This window comes from Lissotriton vulgaris, chromosome 4_1 (genome assembly GCF_964263255.1).
Source record: "Lissotriton vulgaris chromosome 4_1, aLisVul1.2, whole genome shotgun sequence".
In the NCBI taxonomy this organism is placed as follows: domain Eukaryota; kingdom Metazoa; phylum Chordata; class Amphibia; order Caudata; family Salamandridae; genus Lissotriton; species Lissotriton vulgaris.
In genome coordinates, this window is record NC_141691.1 from 520,588,683 (window position 1) to 520,607,073 (window position 18,391).

Consider the following 18,391-nt stretch of genomic DNA (forward strand, 5'->3'; position numbering starts at 1 on the left):
TTACCGTTAATTTTTATATTGGAGTTAGCTTAGTCACAATAAGGGGGTGAGCAAGGCAGGCACACTAGAGCATCTACTCCCTGGTGGTCTAGTGGCTAGGATTCGGCGCTTTCACCGCCGTGGCCCCGGTTCGATTCCTGGTCAGGGAAGATCCCTCTAAAGCATAGATTGCTTAATTTGTCTGTGTATCTTTTTTAAAAGAAGGTCTTTAAAAAGGCACCCCTCCCAATAGATGAAAGCGGAGGAATGGGGCTTGTTCTCCTGTGCCCCAGGTTGCTTTGCCCCCATTGACCTAAGCCACCTTTGTGCGCACGCAGTCCCCCACCCAGTCAGGTGCTCTATGTTGGCGTGAAGTGCAGTACCAGCTCAACAGAAAGGTAAATTGCTGGAAAACCCTGCTGTGATGCATACATCTACTTTGGAGCACTCTTCTCCTTTGCACTCTTGAATCGCTTAAGCGCAATGTATTCTTCCAGCAAGCTGAATAACGAGATAGGTGAGAGAAGGTGTACCAGCTGTCTGTGCGCCATCAGCAGCCACTAGGTGTCCCTCTTGGGTTTTCCCGGGGATCCTGATTGTGCAGGAATTCATCGGTTCAGTAGCAAGGGGGAGAGGATGGCCTGTGCCTGGAAGTGACAGGCAGTCTGGTGGCATCATTAGGATTAAGTTCCGATTCATATTTGCTGTAGAATAAAATATGTTTTCAGCCCCCATGAGTTTTGTCACTCGGAGAGCAGTGTATGAACTGTTGCTGCACGGCTCTGGGCTCCCTGGTGGTCTAGTGGTTAGGATTCGGCGCTCTCACCGCCGCGGCCCGGGTTCGAGTCCCTCTTCTGACCTTGAAAGCTTTTCCTTCCCGTAGGTCAGGGCTTCTCAAAATGAAGTTGCTTTTCTGACTCACAATTTGCCTAGCATGACGCAGTATCGCTCAAAATATGATTTTCGCAAGGTTCCTTTAGAGCTGCTTCCCATGGTGGGAGGCAAGGCTCTTGAGCAAGTGAGATCCTGTATTCCGAGGCGCGCTTCCTTTTGTAGGCTTCTGACCCCATGGCCTGTGGCAGGTAGTCCTCCTTTGACTGGGCCGCAGGCTTTGTCTCCAAATGGCGTCCTGGACCCACTGCAACCCACCTGTTTGCTAAAACGGAAGTCTGCCTCTGGGTAAGAAAAAGCTGAGCTGCACGTACGGAAAGCGGCAGAGGCCAGAGGCGGGGAGGGTGTGGCAAGGGCTGCCTGATTTGCATAGTGACCTGTTGCATCTTGGGAATGTACAGGCTTTGGAGCTTAACAGGTTCTGCAGGTGTCTGCCTGGCCTGAGAGATGCCTGTCTGGTGCTCCCCTCAGGACACACAGGCCTTCCATTCGAGCATGGAGGGTGAGGGACATGGGTCACCCTCATATACAGGGGTGTGGGCATGGGCAGGATAGGTTGTGGGGGACCCGTCAGGGCATTGCCCGTTTGGAAGCCCGTTCGGAAGGCGAGAGGAGGCGGGGCAGGAAACTCTGCTCAATTTCTTTCCCAGAGGCCTGTGGAGAACCCTTTGCACGTTTGGGCCAGCCGGGCCTGCATCAGCAGATCCTGCTCCACTGGGAAGGGAGAGCCTGTAGGCGTAAATCAAAAAAAGGGGAGAAATCTGCAAATTCTAGTGGCAGACCCATGTTGCCCAGGAAGCAATCAGTTTCTCCTGCTCCCTATAGTGGAAAAAGACATAGGAGGTGTATTTCTCTAGGCAGGGGCTCTGTGTAGATGGCACTTCATTGCTCTGGGAAGCATCCATGCTGGTAGAAGAGTAGCAGCAGACTCCACACCTGAGGCTTGAATGGGGACCGTTGGGGAGGGGCAGTGGGAGGCCGAGGAGGGCGGAGGAAAATGCTTTTCAAAAGCATCTGCACGTTCCTACAAACCTGCTGAAAACCCATACCAGGAATGGGGCTCTAACCCATGCGGACAAACGTCCATTGGATCTTAAGTCCAACGCCTTAACCACTCGGCCACCCTGGTGAGACCCAAGGATTTACTTTCTTCAACTACCTTTTTATGCTTGCTGCTGTAGCACCAGCTGTCCAGCAAGAGGTGATTGCAGAGTTAAAAGGCTTTTGCAGGAGGTTAAAAGTAATTGCTTATAACAAACACACTGTGTGACACCTAACTTTCTCCCACTCGGACTTTACCGTTAATTTTTATATTGGAGTTAGCTTAGTCACAATAAGGGGGTGAGCAAGGCAGGCACACTAGAGCATCTACTCCCTGGTGGTCTAGTGGCTAGGATTCGGCGCTTTCACCGCCGTGGCCCCGGTTCGATTCCCGGTCAGGGAAGATCCCTCTAAAGCATAGATTGCTTAATTTGTCTGTGTATCTTTTTTAAAAGAAGGTCTTTAAAAAGGCACCCCTCCCAATAGATGAAAGCGGAGGAATGGGGCTTGTTCTCCTGTGCCCCAGGTTGCTTTGCCCCCATTGACCTAAGCCACCTTTGTGCGCACGCAGTCCCCCACCCAGTCAGGTGCTCTATGTTGGCGTGAAGTGCAGTACCAGCTCAACAGAAAGGTAAATTGCTGGAAAACCCTGCTGTGATGCATACATCTACTTTGGAGCACTCTTCTCCTTTGCACTCTTGAATCGCTTAAGCGCAATGTATTCTTCCAGCAAGCTGAATAACGAGATAGGTGAGAGAAGGTGTACCAGCTGTCTGTGCGCCATCAGCAGCCACTAGGTGTCCCTCTTGGGTTTTCCCGGGGATCCTGATTGTGCAGGAATTCATCGGTTCAGTAGCAAGGGGGAGAGGATGGCCTGTGCCTGGAAGTGACAGGCAGTCTGGTGGCATCATTAGGATTAAGTTCCGATTCATATTTGCTGTAGAATAAAATATGTTTTCAGCCCCCATGAGTTTTGTCACTCGGAGAGCAGTGTATGAACTGTTGCTGCACGGCTCTGGGCTCCCTGGTGGTCTAGTGGTTAGGATTCGGCGCTCTCACCGCCGCGGCCCGGGTTCGAGTCCCTCTTCTGACCTTGAAAGCTTTTCCTTCCCGTAGGTCAGGGCTTCTCAAAATGAAGTTGCTTTTCTGACTCACAATTTGCCTAGCATGACGCAGTATCGCTCAAAATATGATTTTCGCAAGGTTCCTTTAGAGCTGCTTCCCATGGTGGGAGGCAAGGCTCTTGAGCAAGTGAGATCCTGTATTCCGAGGCGCGCTTCCTTTTGTAGGCTTCTGACCCCATGGCCTGTGGCAGGTAGTCCTCCTTTGACTGGGCCGCAGGCTTTGTCTCCAAATGGCGTCCTGGACCCACTGCAACCCACCTGTTTGCTAAAACGGAAGTCTGCCTCTGGGTAAGAAAAAGCTGAGCTGCACGTACGGAAAGCGGCAGAGGCCAGAGGCGGGGAGGGTGTGGCAAGGGCTGCCTGATTTGCATAGTGACCTGTTGCATCTTGGGAATGTACAGGCTTTGGAGCTTAACAGGTTCTGCAGGTGTCTGCCTGGCCTGAGAGATGCCTGTCTGGTGCTCCCCTCAGGACACACAGGCCTTCCATTCGAGCATGGAGGGTGAGGGACATGGGTCACCCTCATATACAGGGGTGTGGGCATGGGCAGGATAGGTTGTGGGGGACCCGTCAGGGCATTGCCCGTTTGGAAGCCCGTTCGGAAGGCGAGAGGAGGCGGGGCAGGAAACTCTGCTCAATTTCTTTCCCAGAGGCCTGTGGAGAACCCTTTGCACGTTTGGGCCAGCCGGGCCTGCATCAGCAGATCCTGCTCCACTGGGAAGGGAGAGCCTGTAGGCGTAAATCAAAAAAAGGGGAGAAATCTGCAAATTCTAGTGGCAGACCCATGTTGCCCAGGAAGCAATCAGTTTCTCCTGCTCCCTATAGTGGAAAAAGACATAGGAGGTGTATTTCTCTAGGCAGGGGCTCTGTGTAGATGGCACTTCATTGCTCTGGGAAGCATCCATGCTGGTAGAAGAGTAGCAGCAGACTCCACACCTGAGGCTTGAATGGGGACCGTTGGGGAGGGGCAGTGGGAGGCCGAGGAGGGCGGAGGAAAATGCTTTTCAAAAGCATCTGCACGTTCCTACAAACCTGCTGAAAACCCATACCAGGAATGGGGCTCGAGCCCATGCGGACAAACGTCCATTGGATCTTAAGTCCAACGCCTTAACCACTCGGCCACCCTGGTGAGACCCAAGGATTTACTTTCTTCAACTCCCTTTTTATGCTTGCTGCTGTAGCACCAGCTGTCCAGCAAGAGGTGATTGCAGAGTTAAAAGGCTTTTGCAGGAGGTTAAAAGTAATTGCTTATAACAAACACACTGTGTGACACCTAACTTTCTCCCACTCGGACTTTACCGTTAATTTTTATATTGGAGTTAGCTTAGTCACAATAAGGGGGTGAGCAAGGCAGGCACACTAGAGCATCTACTCCCTGGTGGTCTAGTGGCTAGGATTCGGCGCTTTCACCGCCGCGGCCCGGGTTCGATTCCCGGTCAGGGAAGATCCCTCTAAAGCATAGATTGCTTAATTTGTCTGTGTATCTTTTTTAAAAGAAGGTCTTTAAAAAGGCACCCCTCCCAATAGATGAAAGCGGAGGAATGGGGCTTGTTCTCCTGTGCCCCAGGTTGCTTTGCCCCCATTGACCTAAGCCACCTTTGTGCGCACGCAGTCCCCCACCCAGTCAGGTGCTCTATGTTGGCGTGAAGTGCAGTACCAGCTCAACAGAAAGGTAAATTGCTGGAAAACCCTGCTGTGATGCATACATCTACTTTGGAGCACTCTTCTCCTTTGCACTCTTGAATGGCTTAAGCGCAATGTATTCTTCCAGCAAGCTGAATAACGAGATAGGTGAGAGAAGGTGTACCAGCTGTCTGTGCGCCATCAGCAGCCACTAGGTGTCCCTCTTGGGTTTTCCCGGGGATCCTGATTGTGCAGGAATTCATCGGTTCAGTAGCAAGGGGGAGAGGATGGCCTGTGCCTGGAAGTGACAGGCAGTCTGGTGGCATCATGAGGATTAAGTTCCGATTCATATTTGCTGTAGAATAAAATATGTTTTCAGCCCCCATGAGCTTTGTCACTCGGAGAGCAGTGTATGAACTTTTGCTGCACGGCTCTGGGCTCCCTGGTGGTCTAGTGGTTAGGATTCGGCGCTCTCACCGCCGCGGCCCGGGTTCGATTCCCGGTCAGGGAAAAGTCCCTCTTCTGACCTTGAAAGCTTTTCCTTCCCGTAGGTCAGGGCTTCTCAAAATGAAGTTGCTTTTCTGACTCACAATTTGCCTAGCATGACGCAGTATCGCTCAAAATATGATTTTCGCAAGGTTCCTTTAGAGCTGCTTCCCATGGTGGGAGGCAAGGCTCTTGAGCAAGTGAGATCCTGTATTCCGAGGCGCGCTTCCTTTTGTAGGCTTCTGACCCCATGGCCTGTGGCAGGTAGTCCTCCTTTGACTGGGCCGCAGGCTTTGTCTCCAAATGGCGTCCTGGACCCACTGCAACCCACCTGTTTGCTAAAACGGAAGTCTGCCTCTGGGTAAGAAAAAGCTGAGCTGCACGTACGGAAAGCGGCAGAGGCCAGAGGCGGGGAGGGTGTGGCAAGGGCTGCCTGATTTGCATAGTGACCTGTTGCATCTTGGGAATGTACAGGCTTTGGAGCTTAACAGGTACTGCAGGTGTCTGCCTGGCCTGAGAGATGCCTGTCTGGTGCTCCCCTCAGGACACACAGGCCTTCCATTCGAGCATGGAGGGTGAGGGACATGGGTCACCCTCATATACAGGGGTGTGGGCATGGGCAGGATAGGTTGTGGGGGACCCGTCAGGGCATTGCCCGTTTGGAAGCCCGTTCGGAAGGCGAGAGGAGGCGGGGCAGGAAACTCTGCTCAATTTCTTTCCCAGAGGCCTGTGGAGAACCCTTTGCACGTTTGGGCCAGCCGGGCCTGCATCAGCAGATCCTGCTCCACTGGGAAGGGAGAGCCTGTAGGCGTAAATCAAAAAAAGGGGAGAAATCTGCAAATTCTAGTGGCAGACCCATGTTGCCCAGGAAGCAATCAGTTTCTCCTGCTCCCTATAGTGGAAAAAGACATAGGAGGTGTATTTCTCTAGGCAGGGGCTCTGTGTAGATGGCACTTCATTGCTCTGGGAAGCATCCATGCTGGTAGAAGAGTAGCAGCAGACTCCACACCTGAGGCTTGAATGGGGACCGTTGGGGAGGGGCAGTGGGAGGCCGAGGAGGGCGGAGGAAAATGCTTTTCAAAAGCATCTGCACGACCCTACAAACCTGCTGAAAACCCATACTAGGAATGGGGCTCGAACCCATGCGGACAAACGTCCATTGGATCTTAAGTCCAACGCCTTAACCACTCGGCCACCCTGGTGAGACCCAAGGATTTACTTTCTTCAACTACCTTTTTATGCTTGCTGCTGTAGCACCAGCTGTCCAGCAAGAGGTGATTGCAGAGTTAAAAGGCTTTTGCAGGAGGTTAAAAGTAATTGCTTATAACAAACACACTGTGTGACACCTAACTTTCTCCCACTCGGACTTTACCGTTAATTTTTATATTGGAGTTAGCTTAGTCACAATAAGGGGGTGAGCAAGGCAGGCACCCTAGAGCATCTACTCCCTGGTGGTCTAGTGGCTAGGATTCGGCGCTTTCACCGCCGTGGCCCCGGTTCGATTCCCGGTCAGGGAAGATCCCTCTAAAGCATAGATTGCTTAATTTGTCTGTGTATCTTTTTTAAAAGAAGGTCTTTAAAAAGGCACCCCTCCCAATAGATGAAAGCGGAGGAATGGGGCTTGTTCTCCTGTGCCCCAGGTTGCTTTGCCCCCATTGACCTAAGCCACCTTTGTGCGCACGCAGTCCCCCACCCAGTCAGGTGCTCTATGTTGGCGTGAAGTGCAGTACCAGCTCAACAGAAAGGTAAATTGCTGGAAAACCCTGCTGTGATGCATACATCTACTTTGGAGCACTCTTCTCCTTTGCACTCTTGAATCGCTTAAGCGCAATGTATTCTTCCAGCAAGCTGAATAACGAGATAGGTGAGAGAAGGTGTACCAGCTGTCTGTGCGCCATCAGCAGCCACTAGGTGTCCCTCTTGGGTTTTCCCGGGGATCCTGATTGTGCAGGAATTCATCGGTTCAGTAGCAAGGGGGAGAGGATGGCCTGTGCCTGGAAGTGACAGGCAGTCTGGTGGCATCATTAGGATTAAGTTCCGATTCATATTTGCTGTAGAATAAAATATGTTTTCAGCCCCCATGAGTTTTGTCACTCGGAGAGCAGTGTATGAACTGTTGCTGCACGGCTCTGGGCTCCCTGGTGGTCTAGTGGTTAGGATTCGGCGCTCTCACCGCCGCGGCCCGGGTTCGAGTCCCTCTTCTGACCTTGAAAGCTTTTCCTTCCCGTAGGTCAGGGCTTCTCAAAATGAAGTTGCTTTTCTGACTCACAATTTGCCTAGCATGACGCAGTATCGCTCAAAATATGATTTTCGCAAGGTTCCTTTAGAGCTGCTTCCCATGGTGGGAGGCAAGGCTCTTGAGCAAGTGAGATCCTGTATTCCGAGGCGCGCTTCCTTTTGTAGGCTTCTGACCCCATGGCCTGTGGCAGGTAGTCCTCCTTTGACTGGGCCGCAGGCTTTGTCTCCAAATGGCGTCCTGGACCCACTGCAACCCACCTGTTTGCTAAAACGGAAGTCTGCCTCTGGGTAAGAAAAAGCTGAGCTGCACGTACGGAAAGCGGCAGAGGCCAGAGGCGGGGAGGGTGTGGCAAGGGCTGCCTGATTTGCATAGTGACCTGTTGCATCTTGGGAATGTACAGGCTTTGGAGCTTAACAGGTTCTGCAGGTGTCTGCCTGGCCTGAGAGATGCCTGTCTGGTGCTCCCCTCAGGACACACAGGCCTTCCATTCGAGCATGGAGGGTGAGGGACATGGGTCACCCTCATATACAGGGGTGTGGGCATGGGCAGGATAGGTTGTGGGGGACCCGTCAGGGCATTGCCCGTTTGGAAGCCCGTTCGGAAGGCGAGAGGAGGCGGGGCAGGAAACTCTGCTCAATTTCTTTCCCAGAGGCCTGTGGAGAACCCTTTGCACGTTTGGGCCAGCCGGGCCTGCATCAGCAGATCCTGCTCCACTGGGAAGGGAGAGCCTGTAGGCGTAAATCAAAAAAAGGGGAGAAATCTGCAAATTCTAGTGGCAGACCCATGTTGCCCAGGAAGCAATCAGTTTCTCCTGCTCCCTATAGTGGAAAAAGACATAGGAGGTGTATTTCTCTAGGCAGGGGCTCTGTGTAGATGGCACTTCATTGCTCTGGGAAGCATCCATGCTGGTAGAAGAGTAGCAGCAGACTCCACACCTGAGGCTTGAATGGGGACCGTTGGGGAGGGGCAGTGGGAGGCCGAGGAGGGCGGAGGAAAATGCTTTTCAAAAGCATCTGCACGTTCCTACAAACCTGCTGAAAACCCATACCAGGAATGGGGCTCGAGCCCATGCGGACAAACGTCCATTGGATCTTAAGTCCAACGCCTTAACCACTCGGCCACCCTGGTGAGACCCAAGGATTTACTTTCTTCAACTCCCTTTTTATGCTTGCTGCTGTAGCACCAGCTGTCCAGCAAGAGGTGATTGCAGAGTTAAAAGGCTTTTGCAGGAGGTTAAAAGTAATTGCTTATAACAAACACACTGTGTGACACCTAACTTTCTCCCACTCGGACTTTACCGTTAATTTTTATATTGGAGTTAGCTTAGTCACAATAAGGGGGTGAGCAAGGCAGGCACACTAGAGCATCTACTCCCTGGTGGTCTAGTGGCTAGGATTCGGCGCTTTCACCGCCGCGGCCCGGGTTCGATTCCCGGTCAGGGAAGATCCCTCTAAAGCATAGATTGCTTAATTTGTCTGTGTATCTTTTTTAAAAGAAGGTCTTTAAAAAGGCACCCCTCCCAATGGATGAAAGCGGAGGAATGGGGCTTGTTCTCCTGTGCCCCAGGTTGCTTTGCCCCCATTGACCTAAGCCACCTTTGTGCGCACGCAGTCCCCCACCCAGTCAGGTGCTCTATGTTGGCGTGAAGTGCAGTACCAGCTCAACAGAAAGGTAAATTGCTGGAAAACCCTGCTGTGATGCATACATCTACTTTGGAGCACTCTTCTCCTTTGCACTCTTGAATGGCTTAAGCGCAATGTATTCTTCCAGCAAGCTGAATAACGAGATAGGTGAGAGAAGGTGTACCAGCTGTCTGTGCGCCATCAGCAGCCACTAGGTGTCCCTCTTGGGTTTTCCCGGGGATCCTGATTGTGCAGGAATTCATCGGTTCAGTAGCAAGGGGGAGAGGATGGCCTGTGCCTGGAAGTGACAGGCAGTCTGGTGGCATCATGAGGATTAAGTTCCGATTCATATTTGCTGTAGAATAAAATATGTTTTCAGCCCCCATGAGCTTTGTCACTCGGAGAGCAGTGTATGAACTTTTGCTGCACGGCTCTGGGCTCCCTGGTGGTCTAGTGGTTAGGATTCGGCGCTCTCACCGCCGCGGCCCGGGTTCGATTCCCGGTCAGGGAAAAGTCCCTCTTCTGACCTTGAAAGCTTTTCCTTCCCGTAGGTCAGGGCTTCTCAAAATGAAGTTGCTTTTCTGACTCACAATTTGCCTAGCATGACGCAGTATCGCTCAAAATATGATTTTCGCAAGGTTCCTTTAGAGCTGCTTCCCATGGTGGGAGGCAAGGCTCTTGAGCAAGTGAGATCCTGTATTCCGAGGCGCGCTTCCTTTTGTAGGCTTCTGACCCCATGGCCTGTGGCAGGTAGTCCTCCTTTGACTGGGCCGCAGGCTTTGTCTCCAAATGGCGTCCTGGACCCACTGCAACCCACCTGTTTGCTAAAACGGAAGTCTGCCTCTGGGTAAGAAAAAGCTGAGCTGCACGTACGGAAAGCGGCAGAGGCCAGAGGCGGGGAGGGTGTGGCAAGGGCTGCCTGATTTGCATAGTGACCTGTTGCATCTTGGGAATGTACAGGCTTTGGAGCTTAACAGGTACTGCAGGTGTCTGCCTGGCCTGAGAGATGCCTGTCTGGTGCTCCCCTCAGGACACACAGGCCTTCCATTCGAGCATGGAGGGTGAGGGACATGGGTCACCCTCATATACAGGGGTGTGGGCATGGGCAGGATAGGTTGTGGGGGACCCGTCAGGGCATTGCCCGTTTGGAAGCCCGTTCGGAAGGCGAGAGGAGGCGGGGCAGGAAACTCTGCTCAATTTCTTTCCCAGAGGCCTGTGGAGAACCCTTTGCACGTTTGGGCCAGCCGGGCCTGCATCAGCAGATCCTGCTCCACTGGGAAGGGAGAGCCTGTAGGCGTAAATCAAAAAAAGGGGAGAAATCTGCAAATTCTAGTGGCAGACCCATGTTGCCCAGGAAGCAATCAGTTTCTCCTGCTCCCTATAGTGGAAAAAGACATAGGAGGTGTATTTCTCTAGGCAGGGGCTCTGTGTAGATGGCACTTCATTGCTCTGGGAAGCATCCATGCTGGTAGAAGAGTAGCAGCAGACTCCACACCTGAGGCTTGAATGGGGACCGTTGGGGAGGGGCAGTGGGAGGCCGAGGAGGGCGGAGGAAAATGCTTTTCAAAAGCATCTGCACGTTCCTACAAACCTGCTGAAAACCCATACCAGGAATGGGGCTCTAACCCATGCGGACAAACGTCCATTGGATCTTAAGTCCAACGCCTTAACCACTCGGCCACCCTGGTGAGACCCAAGGATTTACTTTCTTCAACTACCTTTTTATGCTTGCTGCTGTAGCACCAGCTGTCCAGCAAGAGGTGATTGCAGAGTTAAAAGGCTTTTGCAGGAGGTTAAAAGTAATTGCTTATAACAAACACACTGTGTGACACCTAACTTTCTCCCACTCGGACTTTACCGTTAATTTTTATATTGGAGTTAGCTTAGTCACAATAAGGGGGTGAGCAAGGCAGGCACACTAGAGCATCTACTCCCTGGTGGTCTAGTGGCTAGGATTCGGCGCTTTCACCGCCGTGGCCCCGGTTCGATTCCCGGTCAGGGAAGATCCCTCTAAAGCATAGATTGCTTAATTTGTCTGTGTATCTTTTTTAAAAGAAGGTCTTTAAAAAGGCACCCCTCCCAATAGATGAAAGCGGAGGAATGGGGCTTGTTCTCCTGTGCCCCAGGTTGCTTTGCCCCCATTGACCTAAGCCACCTTTGTGCGCACGCAGTCCCCCACCCAGTCAGGTGCTCTATGTTGGCGTGAAGTGCAGTACCAGCTCAACAGAAAGGTAAATTGCTGGAAAACCCTGCTGTGATGCATACATCTACTTTGGAGCACTCTTCTCCTTTGCACTCTTGAATCGCTTAAGCGCAATGTATTCTTCCAGCAAGCTGAATAACGAGATAGGTGAGAGAAGGTGTACCAGCTGTCTGTGCGCCATCAGCAGCCACTAGGTGTCCCTCTTGGGTTTTCCCGGGGATCCTGATTGTGCAGGAATTCATCGGTTCAGTAGCAAGGGGGAGAGGATGGCCTGTGCCTGGAAGTGACAGGCAGTCTGGTGGCATCATTAGGATTAAGTTCCGATTCATATTTGCTGTAGAATAAAATATGTTTTCAGCCCCCATGAGTTTTGTCACTCGGAGAGCAGTGTATGAACTGTTGCTGCACGGCTCTGGGCTCCCTGGTGGTCTAGTGGTTAGGATTCGGCGCTCTCACCGCCGCGGCCCGGGTTCGAGTCCCTCTTCTGACCTTGAAAGCTTTTCCTTCCCGTAGGTCAGGGCTTCTCAAAATGAAGTTGCTTTTCTGACTCACAATTTGCCTAGCATGACGCAGTATCGCTCAAAATATGATTTTCGCAAGGTTCCTTTAGAGCTGCTTCCCATGGTGGGAGGCAAGGCTCTTGAGCAAGTGAGATCCTGTATTCCGAGGCGCGCTTCCTTTTGTAGGCTTCTGACCCCATGGCCTGTGGCAGGTAGTCCTCCTTTGACTGGGCCGCAGGCTTTGTCTCCAAATGGCGTCCTGGACCCACTGCAACCCACCTGTTTGCTAAAACGGAAGTCTGCCTCTGGGTAAGAAAAAGCTGAGCTGCACGTACGGAAAGCGGCAGAGGCCAGAGGCGGGGAGGGTGTGGCAAGGGCTGCCTGATTTGCATAGTGACCTGTTGCATCTTGGGAATGTACAGGCTTTGGAGCTTAACAGGTTCTGCAGGTGTCTGCCTGGCCTGAGAGATGCCTGTCTGGTGCTCCCCTCAGGACACACAGGCCTTCCATTCGAGCATGGAGGGTGAGGGACATGGGTCACCCTCATATACAGGGGTGTGGGCATGGGCAGGATAGGTTGTGGGGGACCCGTCAGGGCATTGCCCGTTTGGAAGCCCGTTCGGAAGGCGAGAGGAGGCGGGGCAGGAAACTCTGCTCAATTTCTTTCCCAGAGGCCTGTGGAGAACCCTTTGCACGTTTGGGCCAGCCGGGCCTGCATCAGCAGATCCTGCTCCACTGGGAAGGGAGAGCCTGTAGGCGTAAATCAAAAAAAGGGGAGAAATCTGCAAATTCTAGTGGCAGACCCATGTTGCCCAGGAAGCAATCAGTTTCTCCTGCTCCCTATAGTGGAAAAAGACATAGGAGGTGTATTTCTCTAGGCAGGGGCTCTGTGTAGATGGCACTTCATTGCTCTGGGAAGCATCCATGCTGGTAGAAGAGTAGCAGCAGACTCCACACCTGAGGCTTGAATGGGGACCGTTGGGGAGGGGCAGTGGGAGGCCGAGGAGGGCGGAGGAAAATGCTTTTCAAAAGCATCTGCACGTTCCTACAAACCTGCTGAAAACCCATACCAGGAATGGGGCTCTAACCCATGCGGACAAACGTCCATTGGATCTTAAGTCCAACGCCTTAACCACTCGGCCACCCTGGTGAGACCCAAGGATTTACTTTCTTCAACTACCTTTTTATGCTTGCTGCTGTAGCACCAGCTGTCCAGCAAGAGGTGATTGCAGAGTTAAAAGGCTTTTGCAGGAGGTTAAAAGTAATTGCTTATAACAAACACACTGTGTGACACCTAACTTTCTCCCACTCGGACTTTACCGTTAATTTTTATATTGGAGTTAGCTTAGTCACAATAAGGGGGTGAGCAAGGCAGGCACACTAGAGCATCTACTCCCTGGTGGTCTAGTGGCTAGGATTCGGCGCTTTCACCGCCGTGGCCCCGGTTCGATTCCCGGTCAGGGAAGATCCCTCTAAAGCATAGATTGCTTAATTTGTCTGTGTATCTTTTTTAAAAGAAGGTCTTTAAAAAGGCACCCCTCCCAATAGATGAAAGCGGAGGAATGGGGCTTGTTCTCCTGTGCCCCAGGTTGCTTTGCCCCCATTGACCTAAGCCACCTTTGTGCGCACGCAGTCCCCCACCCAGTCAGGTGCTCTATGTTGGCGTGAAGTGCAGTACCAGCTCAACAGAAAGGTAAATTGCTGGAAAACCCTGCTGTGATGCATACATCTACTTTGGAGCACTCTTCTCCTTTGCACTCTTGAATCGCTTAAGCGCAATGTATTCTTCCAGCAAGCTGAATAACGAGATAGGTGAGAGAAGGTGTACCAGCTGTCTGTGCGCCATCAGCAGCCACTAGGTGTCCCTCTTGGGTTTTCCCGGGGATCCTGATTGTGCAGGAATTCATCGGTTCAGTAGCAAGGGGGAGAGGATGGCCTGTGCCTGGAAGTGACAGGCAGTCTGGTGGCATCATTAGGATTAAGTTCCGATTCATATTTGCTGTAGAATAAAATATGTTTTCAGCCCCCATGAGTTTTGTCACTCGGAGAGCAGTGTATGAACTGTTGCTGCACGGCTCTCGGCTCCCTGGTGGTCTAGTGGTTAGGATTCGGCGCTCTCACCGCCGCGGCCCGGGTTCGAGTCCCTCTTCTGACCTTGAAAGCTTTTCCTTCCCGTAGGTCAGGGCTTCTCAAAATGAAGTTGCTTTTCTGACTCACAATTTGCCTAGCATGACGCAGTATCGCTCAAAATATGATTTTCGCAAGGTTCCTTTAGAGCTGCTTCCCATGGTGGGAGGCAAGGCTCTTGAGCAAGTGAGATCCTGTATTCCGAGGCGCGCTTCCTTTTGTAGGCTTCTGACCCCATGGCCTGTGGCAGGTAGTCCTCCTTTGACTGGGCCGCAGGCTTTGTCTCCAAATGGCGTCCTGGACCCACTGCAACCCACCTGTTTGCTAAAACGGAAGTCTGCCTCTGGGTAAGAAAAAGCTGAGCTGCACGTACGGAAAGCGGCAGAGGCCAGAGGCGGGGAGGGTGTGGCAAGGGCTGCCTGATTTGCATAGTGACCTGTTGCATCTTGGGAATGTACAGGCTTTGGAGCTTAACAGGTTCTGCAGGTGTCTGCCTGGCCTGAGAGATGCCTGTCTGGTGCTCCCCTCAGGACACACAGGCCTTCCATTCGAGCATGGAGGGTGAGGGACATGGGTCACCCTCATATACAGGGGTGTGGGCATGGGCAGGATAGGTTGTGGGGGACCCGTCAGGGCATTGCCCGTTTGGAAGCCCGTTCGGAAGGCGAGAGGAGGCGGGGCAGGAAACTCTGCTCAATTTCTTTCCCAGAGGCCTGTGGAGAACCCTTTGCACGTTTGGGCCAGCCGGGCCTGCATCAGCAGATCCTGCTCCACTGGGAAGGGAGAGCCTGTAGGCGTAAATCAAAAAAAGGGGAGAAATCTGCAAATTCTAGTGGCAGACCCATGTTGCCCAGGAAGCAATCAGTTTCTCCTGCTCCCTATAGTGGAAAAAGACATAGGAGGTGTATTTCTCTAGGCAGGGGCTCTGTGTAGATGGCACTTCATTGCTCTGGGAAGCATCCATGCTGGTAGAAGAGTAGCAGCAGACTCCACACCTGAGGCTTGAATGGGGACCGTTGGGGAGGGGCAGTGGGAGGCCGAGGAGGGCGGAGGAAAATGCTTTTCAAAAGCATCTGCACGTTCCTACAAACCTGCTGAAAACCCATACCAGGAATGGGGCTCGAGCCCATGCGGACAAACGTCCATTGGATCTTAAGTCCAACGCCTTAACCACTCGGCCACCCTGGTGAGACCCAAGGATTTACTTTCTTCAACTCCCTTTTTATGCTTGCTGCTGTAGCACCAGCTGTCCAGCAAGAGGTGATTGCAGAGTTAAAAGGCTTTTGCAGGAGGTTAAAAGTAATTGCTTATAACAAACACACTGTGTGACACCTAACTTTCTCCCACTCGGACTTTACCGTTAATTTTTATATTGGAGTTAGCTTAGTCACAATAAGGGGGTGAGCAAGGCAGGCACACTAGAGCATCTACTCCCTGGTGGTCTAGTGGCTAGGATTCGGCGCTTTCACCGCCGCGGCCCGGGTTCGATTCCCGGTCAGGGAAGATCCCTCTAAAGCATAGATTGCTTAATTTGTCTGTGTATCTTTTTTAAAAGAAGGTCTTTAAAAAGGCACCCCTCCCAATAGATGAAAGCGGAGGAATGGGGCTTGTTCTCCTGTGCCCCAGGTTGCTTTGCCCCCATTGACCTAAGCCACCTTTGTGCGCACGCAGTCCCCCACCCAGTCAGGTGCTCTATGTTGGCGTGAAGTGCAGTACCAGCTCAACAGAAAGGTAAATTGCTGGAAAACCCTGCTGTGATGCATACATCTACTTTGGAGCACTCTTCTCCTTTGCACTCTTGAATGGCTTAAGCGCAATGTATTCTTCCAGCAAGCTGAATAACGAGATAGGTGAGAGAAGGTGTACCAGCTGTCTGTGCGCCATCAGCAGCCACTAGGTGTCCCTCTTGGGTTTTCCCGGGGATCCTGATTGTGCAGGAATTCATCGGTTCAGTAGCAAGGGGGAGAGGATGGCCTGTGCCTGGAAGTGACAGGCAGTCTGGTGGCATCATGAGGATTAAGTTCCGATTCATATTTGCTGTAGAATAAAATATGTTTTCAGCCCCCATGAGCTTTGTCACTCGGAGAGCAGTGTATGAACTTTTGCTGCACGGCTCTGGGCTCCCTGGTGGTCTAGTGGTTAGGATTCGGCGCTCTCACCGCCGCGGCCCGGGTTCGAGTCCCTCTTCTGACCTTGAAAGCTTTTCCTTCCCGTAGGTCAGGGCTTCTCAAAATGAAGTTGCTTTTCTGACTCACAATTTGCCTAGCATGACGCAGTATCGCTCAAAATATGATTTTCGCAAGGTTCCTTTAGAGCTGCTTCCCATGGTGGGAGGCAAGGCTCTTGAGCAAGTGAGATCCTGTATTCCGAGGCGCGCTTCCTTTTGTAGGCTTCTGACCCCATGGCCTGTGGCAGGTAGTCCTCCTTTGACTGGGCCGCAGGCTTTGTCTCCAAATGGCGTCCTGGACCCACTGCAACCCACCTGTTTGCTAAAACGGAAGTCTGCCTCTGGGTAAGAAAAAGCTGAGCTGCACGTACGGAAAGCGGCAGAGGCCAGAGGCGGGGAGGGTGTGGCAAGGGCTGCCTGATTTGCATAGTGACCTGTTGCATCTTGGGAATGTACAGGCTTTGGAGCTTAACAGGTTCTGCAGGTGTCTGCCTGGCCTGAGAGATGCCTGTCTGGTGCTCCCCTCAGGACACACAGGCCTTCCATTCGAGCATGGAGGGTGAGGGACATGGGTCACCCTCATATACAGGGGTGTGGGCATGGGCAGGATAGGTTGTGGGGGACCCGTCAGGGCATTGCCCGTTTGGAAGCCCGTTCGGAAGGCGAGAGGAGGCGGGGCAGGAAACTCTGCTCAATTTCTTTCCCAGAGGCCTGTGGAGAACCCTTTGCACGTTTGGGCCAGCCGGGCCTGCATCAGCAGATCCTGCTCCACTGGGAAGGGAGAGCCTGTAGGCGTAAATCAAAAAAAGGGGAGAAATCTGCAAATTCTAGTGGCAGACCCATGTTGCCCAGGAAGCAATCAGTTTCTCCTGCTCCCTATAGTGGAAAAAGACATAGGAGGTGTATTTCTCTAGGCAGGGGCTCTGTGTAGATGGCACTTCATTGCTCTGGGAAGCATCCATGCTGGTAGAAGAGTAGCAGCAGACTCCACACCTGAGGCTTGAATGGGGACCGTTGGGGAGGGGCAGTGGGAGGCCGAGGAGGGCGGAGGAAAATGCTTTTCAAAAGCATCTGCACGTTCCTACAAACCTGCTGAAAACCCATACCAGGAATGGGGCTCGAGCCCATGCGGACAAACGTCCATTGGATCTTAAGTCCAACGCCTTAACCACTCGGCCACCCTGGTGAGACCCAAGGATTTACTTTCTTCAACTCCCTTTTTATGCTTGCTGCTGTAGCACCAGCTGTCCAGCAAGAGGTGATTGCAGAGTTAAAAGGCTTTTGCAGGAGGTTAAAAGTAATTGCTTATAACAAACACACTGTGTGACACCTAACTTTCTCCCACTCGGACTTTACCGTTAATTTTTATATTGGAGTTTGCTTAGTCACAATAAGGGGGTGAGCAAGGCAGGCACACTAGAGCATCTACTCCCTGGTGGTCTAGTGGCTAGGATTCGGCGCTTTCACCGCCGCGGCCCGGGTTCGATTCCCGGTCAGGGAAGATCCCTCTAAAGCATAGATTGCTTAATTTGTCTGTGTATCTTTTTTAAAAGAAGGTCTTTAAAAAGGCACCCCTCCCAATGGATGAAAGCGGAGGAATGGGGCTTGTTCTCCTGTGCCCCAGGTTGCTTTGCCCCCATTGACCTAAGCCACCTTTGTGCGCACGCAGTCCCCCACCCAGTCAGGTGCTCTATGTTGGCGTGAAGTGCAGTACCAGCTCAACAGAAAGGTAAATTGCTGGAAAACCCTGCTGTGATGCATACATCTACTTTGGAGCACTCTTCTCCTTTGCACTCTTGAATGGCTTAAGCGCAATGTATTCTTCCAGCAAGCTGAATAACGAGATAGGTGAGAGAAGGTGTACCAGCTGTCTGTGCGCCATCAGCAGCCACTAGGTGTCCCTCTTGGGTTTTCCCGGGGATCCTGATTGTGCAGGAATTCATCGGTTCAGTAGCAAGGGGGAGAGGATGGCCTGTGCCTGGAAGTGACAGGCAGTCTGGTGGCATCATGAGGATTAAGTTCCGATTCATATTTGCTGTAGAATAAAATATGTTTTCAGCCCCCATGAGCTTTGTCACTCGGAGAGCAGTGTATGAACTTTTGCTGCACGGCTCTGGGCTCCCTGGTGGTCTAGTGGTTAGGATTCGGCGCTCTCACCGCCGCGGCCCGGGTTCGATTCCCGGTCAGGGAAAAGTCCCTCTTCTGACCTTGAAAGCTTTTCCTTCCCGTAGGTCAGGGCTTCTCAAAATGAAGTTGCTTTTCTGACTCACAATTTGCCTAGCATGACGCAGTATCGCTCAAAATATGATTTTCGCAAGGTTCCTTTAGAGCTGCTTCCCATGGTGGGAGGCAAGGCTCTTGAGCAAGTGAGATCCTGTATTCCGAGGCG

The 18,391-nt window shown here is 52.2% G+C and overlaps 20 non-coding genes across 20 annotated transcripts; 12 read left to right on the forward strand and 8 right to left on the reverse strand.

Annotated features, from left to right (window-relative positions):
* Positions 1–77: 77 nt before the first annotated feature.
* Positions 78–149, forward strand: TRNAE-UUC (transfer RNA glutamic acid (anticodon UUC)). Its single transcript has one exon. It is a non-coding gene; the product is annotated as a tRNA-Glu (tRNA).
* A 1,767-nt stretch (positions 150–1,916) lies between these two features.
* Positions 1,917–1,999, reverse strand: TRNAL-UAA (transfer RNA leucine (anticodon UAA)). The gene has a single exon. It is a non-coding gene; the product is annotated as a tRNA-Leu (tRNA).
* A 243-nt stretch (positions 2,000–2,242) lies between these two features.
* Positions 2,243–2,314, forward strand: TRNAE-UUC (transfer RNA glutamic acid (anticodon UUC)). The gene has a single exon. It is a non-coding gene; the product is annotated as a tRNA-Glu (tRNA).
* A 1,767-nt stretch (positions 2,315–4,081) lies between these two features.
* Positions 4,082–4,164, reverse strand: TRNAL-UAA (transfer RNA leucine (anticodon UAA)). Its single transcript has one exon. It is a non-coding gene; the product is annotated as a tRNA-Leu (tRNA).
* Positions 4,165–4,407: 243 nt separating this feature from the next.
* On the forward strand, positions 4,408–4,479 carry TRNAE-UUC (transfer RNA glutamic acid (anticodon UUC)). Its single transcript has one exon. It is a non-coding gene; the product is annotated as a tRNA-Glu (tRNA).
* A 618-nt stretch (positions 4,480–5,097) lies between these two features.
* On the forward strand, positions 5,098–5,169 carry TRNAE-CUC (transfer RNA glutamic acid (anticodon CUC)). The gene has a single exon. It is a non-coding gene; the product is annotated as a tRNA-Glu (tRNA).
* A 1,094-nt stretch (positions 5,170–6,263) lies between these two features.
* TRNAL-UAA (transfer RNA leucine (anticodon UAA)) lies at positions 6,264–6,346 on the reverse strand. Its single transcript has one exon. It is a non-coding gene; the product is annotated as a tRNA-Leu (tRNA).
* A 243-nt stretch (positions 6,347–6,589) lies between these two features.
* On the forward strand, positions 6,590–6,661 carry TRNAE-UUC (transfer RNA glutamic acid (anticodon UUC)). The gene has a single exon. It is a non-coding gene; the product is annotated as a tRNA-Glu (tRNA).
* A 1,767-nt stretch (positions 6,662–8,428) lies between these two features.
* On the reverse strand, positions 8,429–8,511 carry TRNAL-UAA (transfer RNA leucine (anticodon UAA)). Its single transcript has one exon. It is a non-coding gene; the product is annotated as a tRNA-Leu (tRNA).
* A 243-nt stretch (positions 8,512–8,754) lies between these two features.
* On the forward strand, positions 8,755–8,826 carry TRNAE-UUC (transfer RNA glutamic acid (anticodon UUC)). Its single transcript has one exon. It is a non-coding gene; the product is annotated as a tRNA-Glu (tRNA).
* Positions 8,827–9,444: 618 nt separating this feature from the next.
* TRNAE-CUC (transfer RNA glutamic acid (anticodon CUC)) lies at positions 9,445–9,516 on the forward strand. The gene has a single exon. It is a non-coding gene; the product is annotated as a tRNA-Glu (tRNA).
* A 1,094-nt stretch (positions 9,517–10,610) lies between these two features.
* Positions 10,611–10,693, reverse strand: TRNAL-UAA (transfer RNA leucine (anticodon UAA)). The gene has a single exon. It is a non-coding gene; the product is annotated as a tRNA-Leu (tRNA).
* A 243-nt stretch (positions 10,694–10,936) lies between these two features.
* Positions 10,937–11,008, forward strand: TRNAE-UUC (transfer RNA glutamic acid (anticodon UUC)). Its single transcript has one exon. It is a non-coding gene; the product is annotated as a tRNA-Glu (tRNA).
* A 1,767-nt stretch (positions 11,009–12,775) lies between these two features.
* Positions 12,776–12,858, reverse strand: TRNAL-UAA (transfer RNA leucine (anticodon UAA)). The gene has a single exon. It is a non-coding gene; the product is annotated as a tRNA-Leu (tRNA).
* Positions 12,859–13,101: 243 nt separating this feature from the next.
* TRNAE-UUC (transfer RNA glutamic acid (anticodon UUC)) lies at positions 13,102–13,173 on the forward strand. The gene has a single exon. It is a non-coding gene; the product is annotated as a tRNA-Glu (tRNA).
* A 1,767-nt stretch (positions 13,174–14,940) lies between these two features.
* Positions 14,941–15,023, reverse strand: TRNAL-UAA (transfer RNA leucine (anticodon UAA)). Its single transcript has one exon. It is a non-coding gene; the product is annotated as a tRNA-Leu (tRNA).
* A 243-nt stretch (positions 15,024–15,266) lies between these two features.
* Positions 15,267–15,338, forward strand: TRNAE-UUC (transfer RNA glutamic acid (anticodon UUC)). The gene has a single exon. It is a non-coding gene; the product is annotated as a tRNA-Glu (tRNA).
* Positions 15,339–17,105: 1,767 nt separating this feature from the next.
* Positions 17,106–17,188, reverse strand: TRNAL-UAA (transfer RNA leucine (anticodon UAA)). The gene has a single exon. It is a non-coding gene; the product is annotated as a tRNA-Leu (tRNA).
* A 243-nt stretch (positions 17,189–17,431) lies between these two features.
* On the forward strand, positions 17,432–17,503 carry TRNAE-UUC (transfer RNA glutamic acid (anticodon UUC)). The gene has a single exon. It is a non-coding gene; the product is annotated as a tRNA-Glu (tRNA).
* A 618-nt stretch (positions 17,504–18,121) lies between these two features.
* TRNAE-CUC (transfer RNA glutamic acid (anticodon CUC)) lies at positions 18,122–18,193 on the forward strand. Its single transcript has one exon. It is a non-coding gene; the product is annotated as a tRNA-Glu (tRNA).
* Positions 18,194–18,391: the final 198 nt, after the last annotated feature.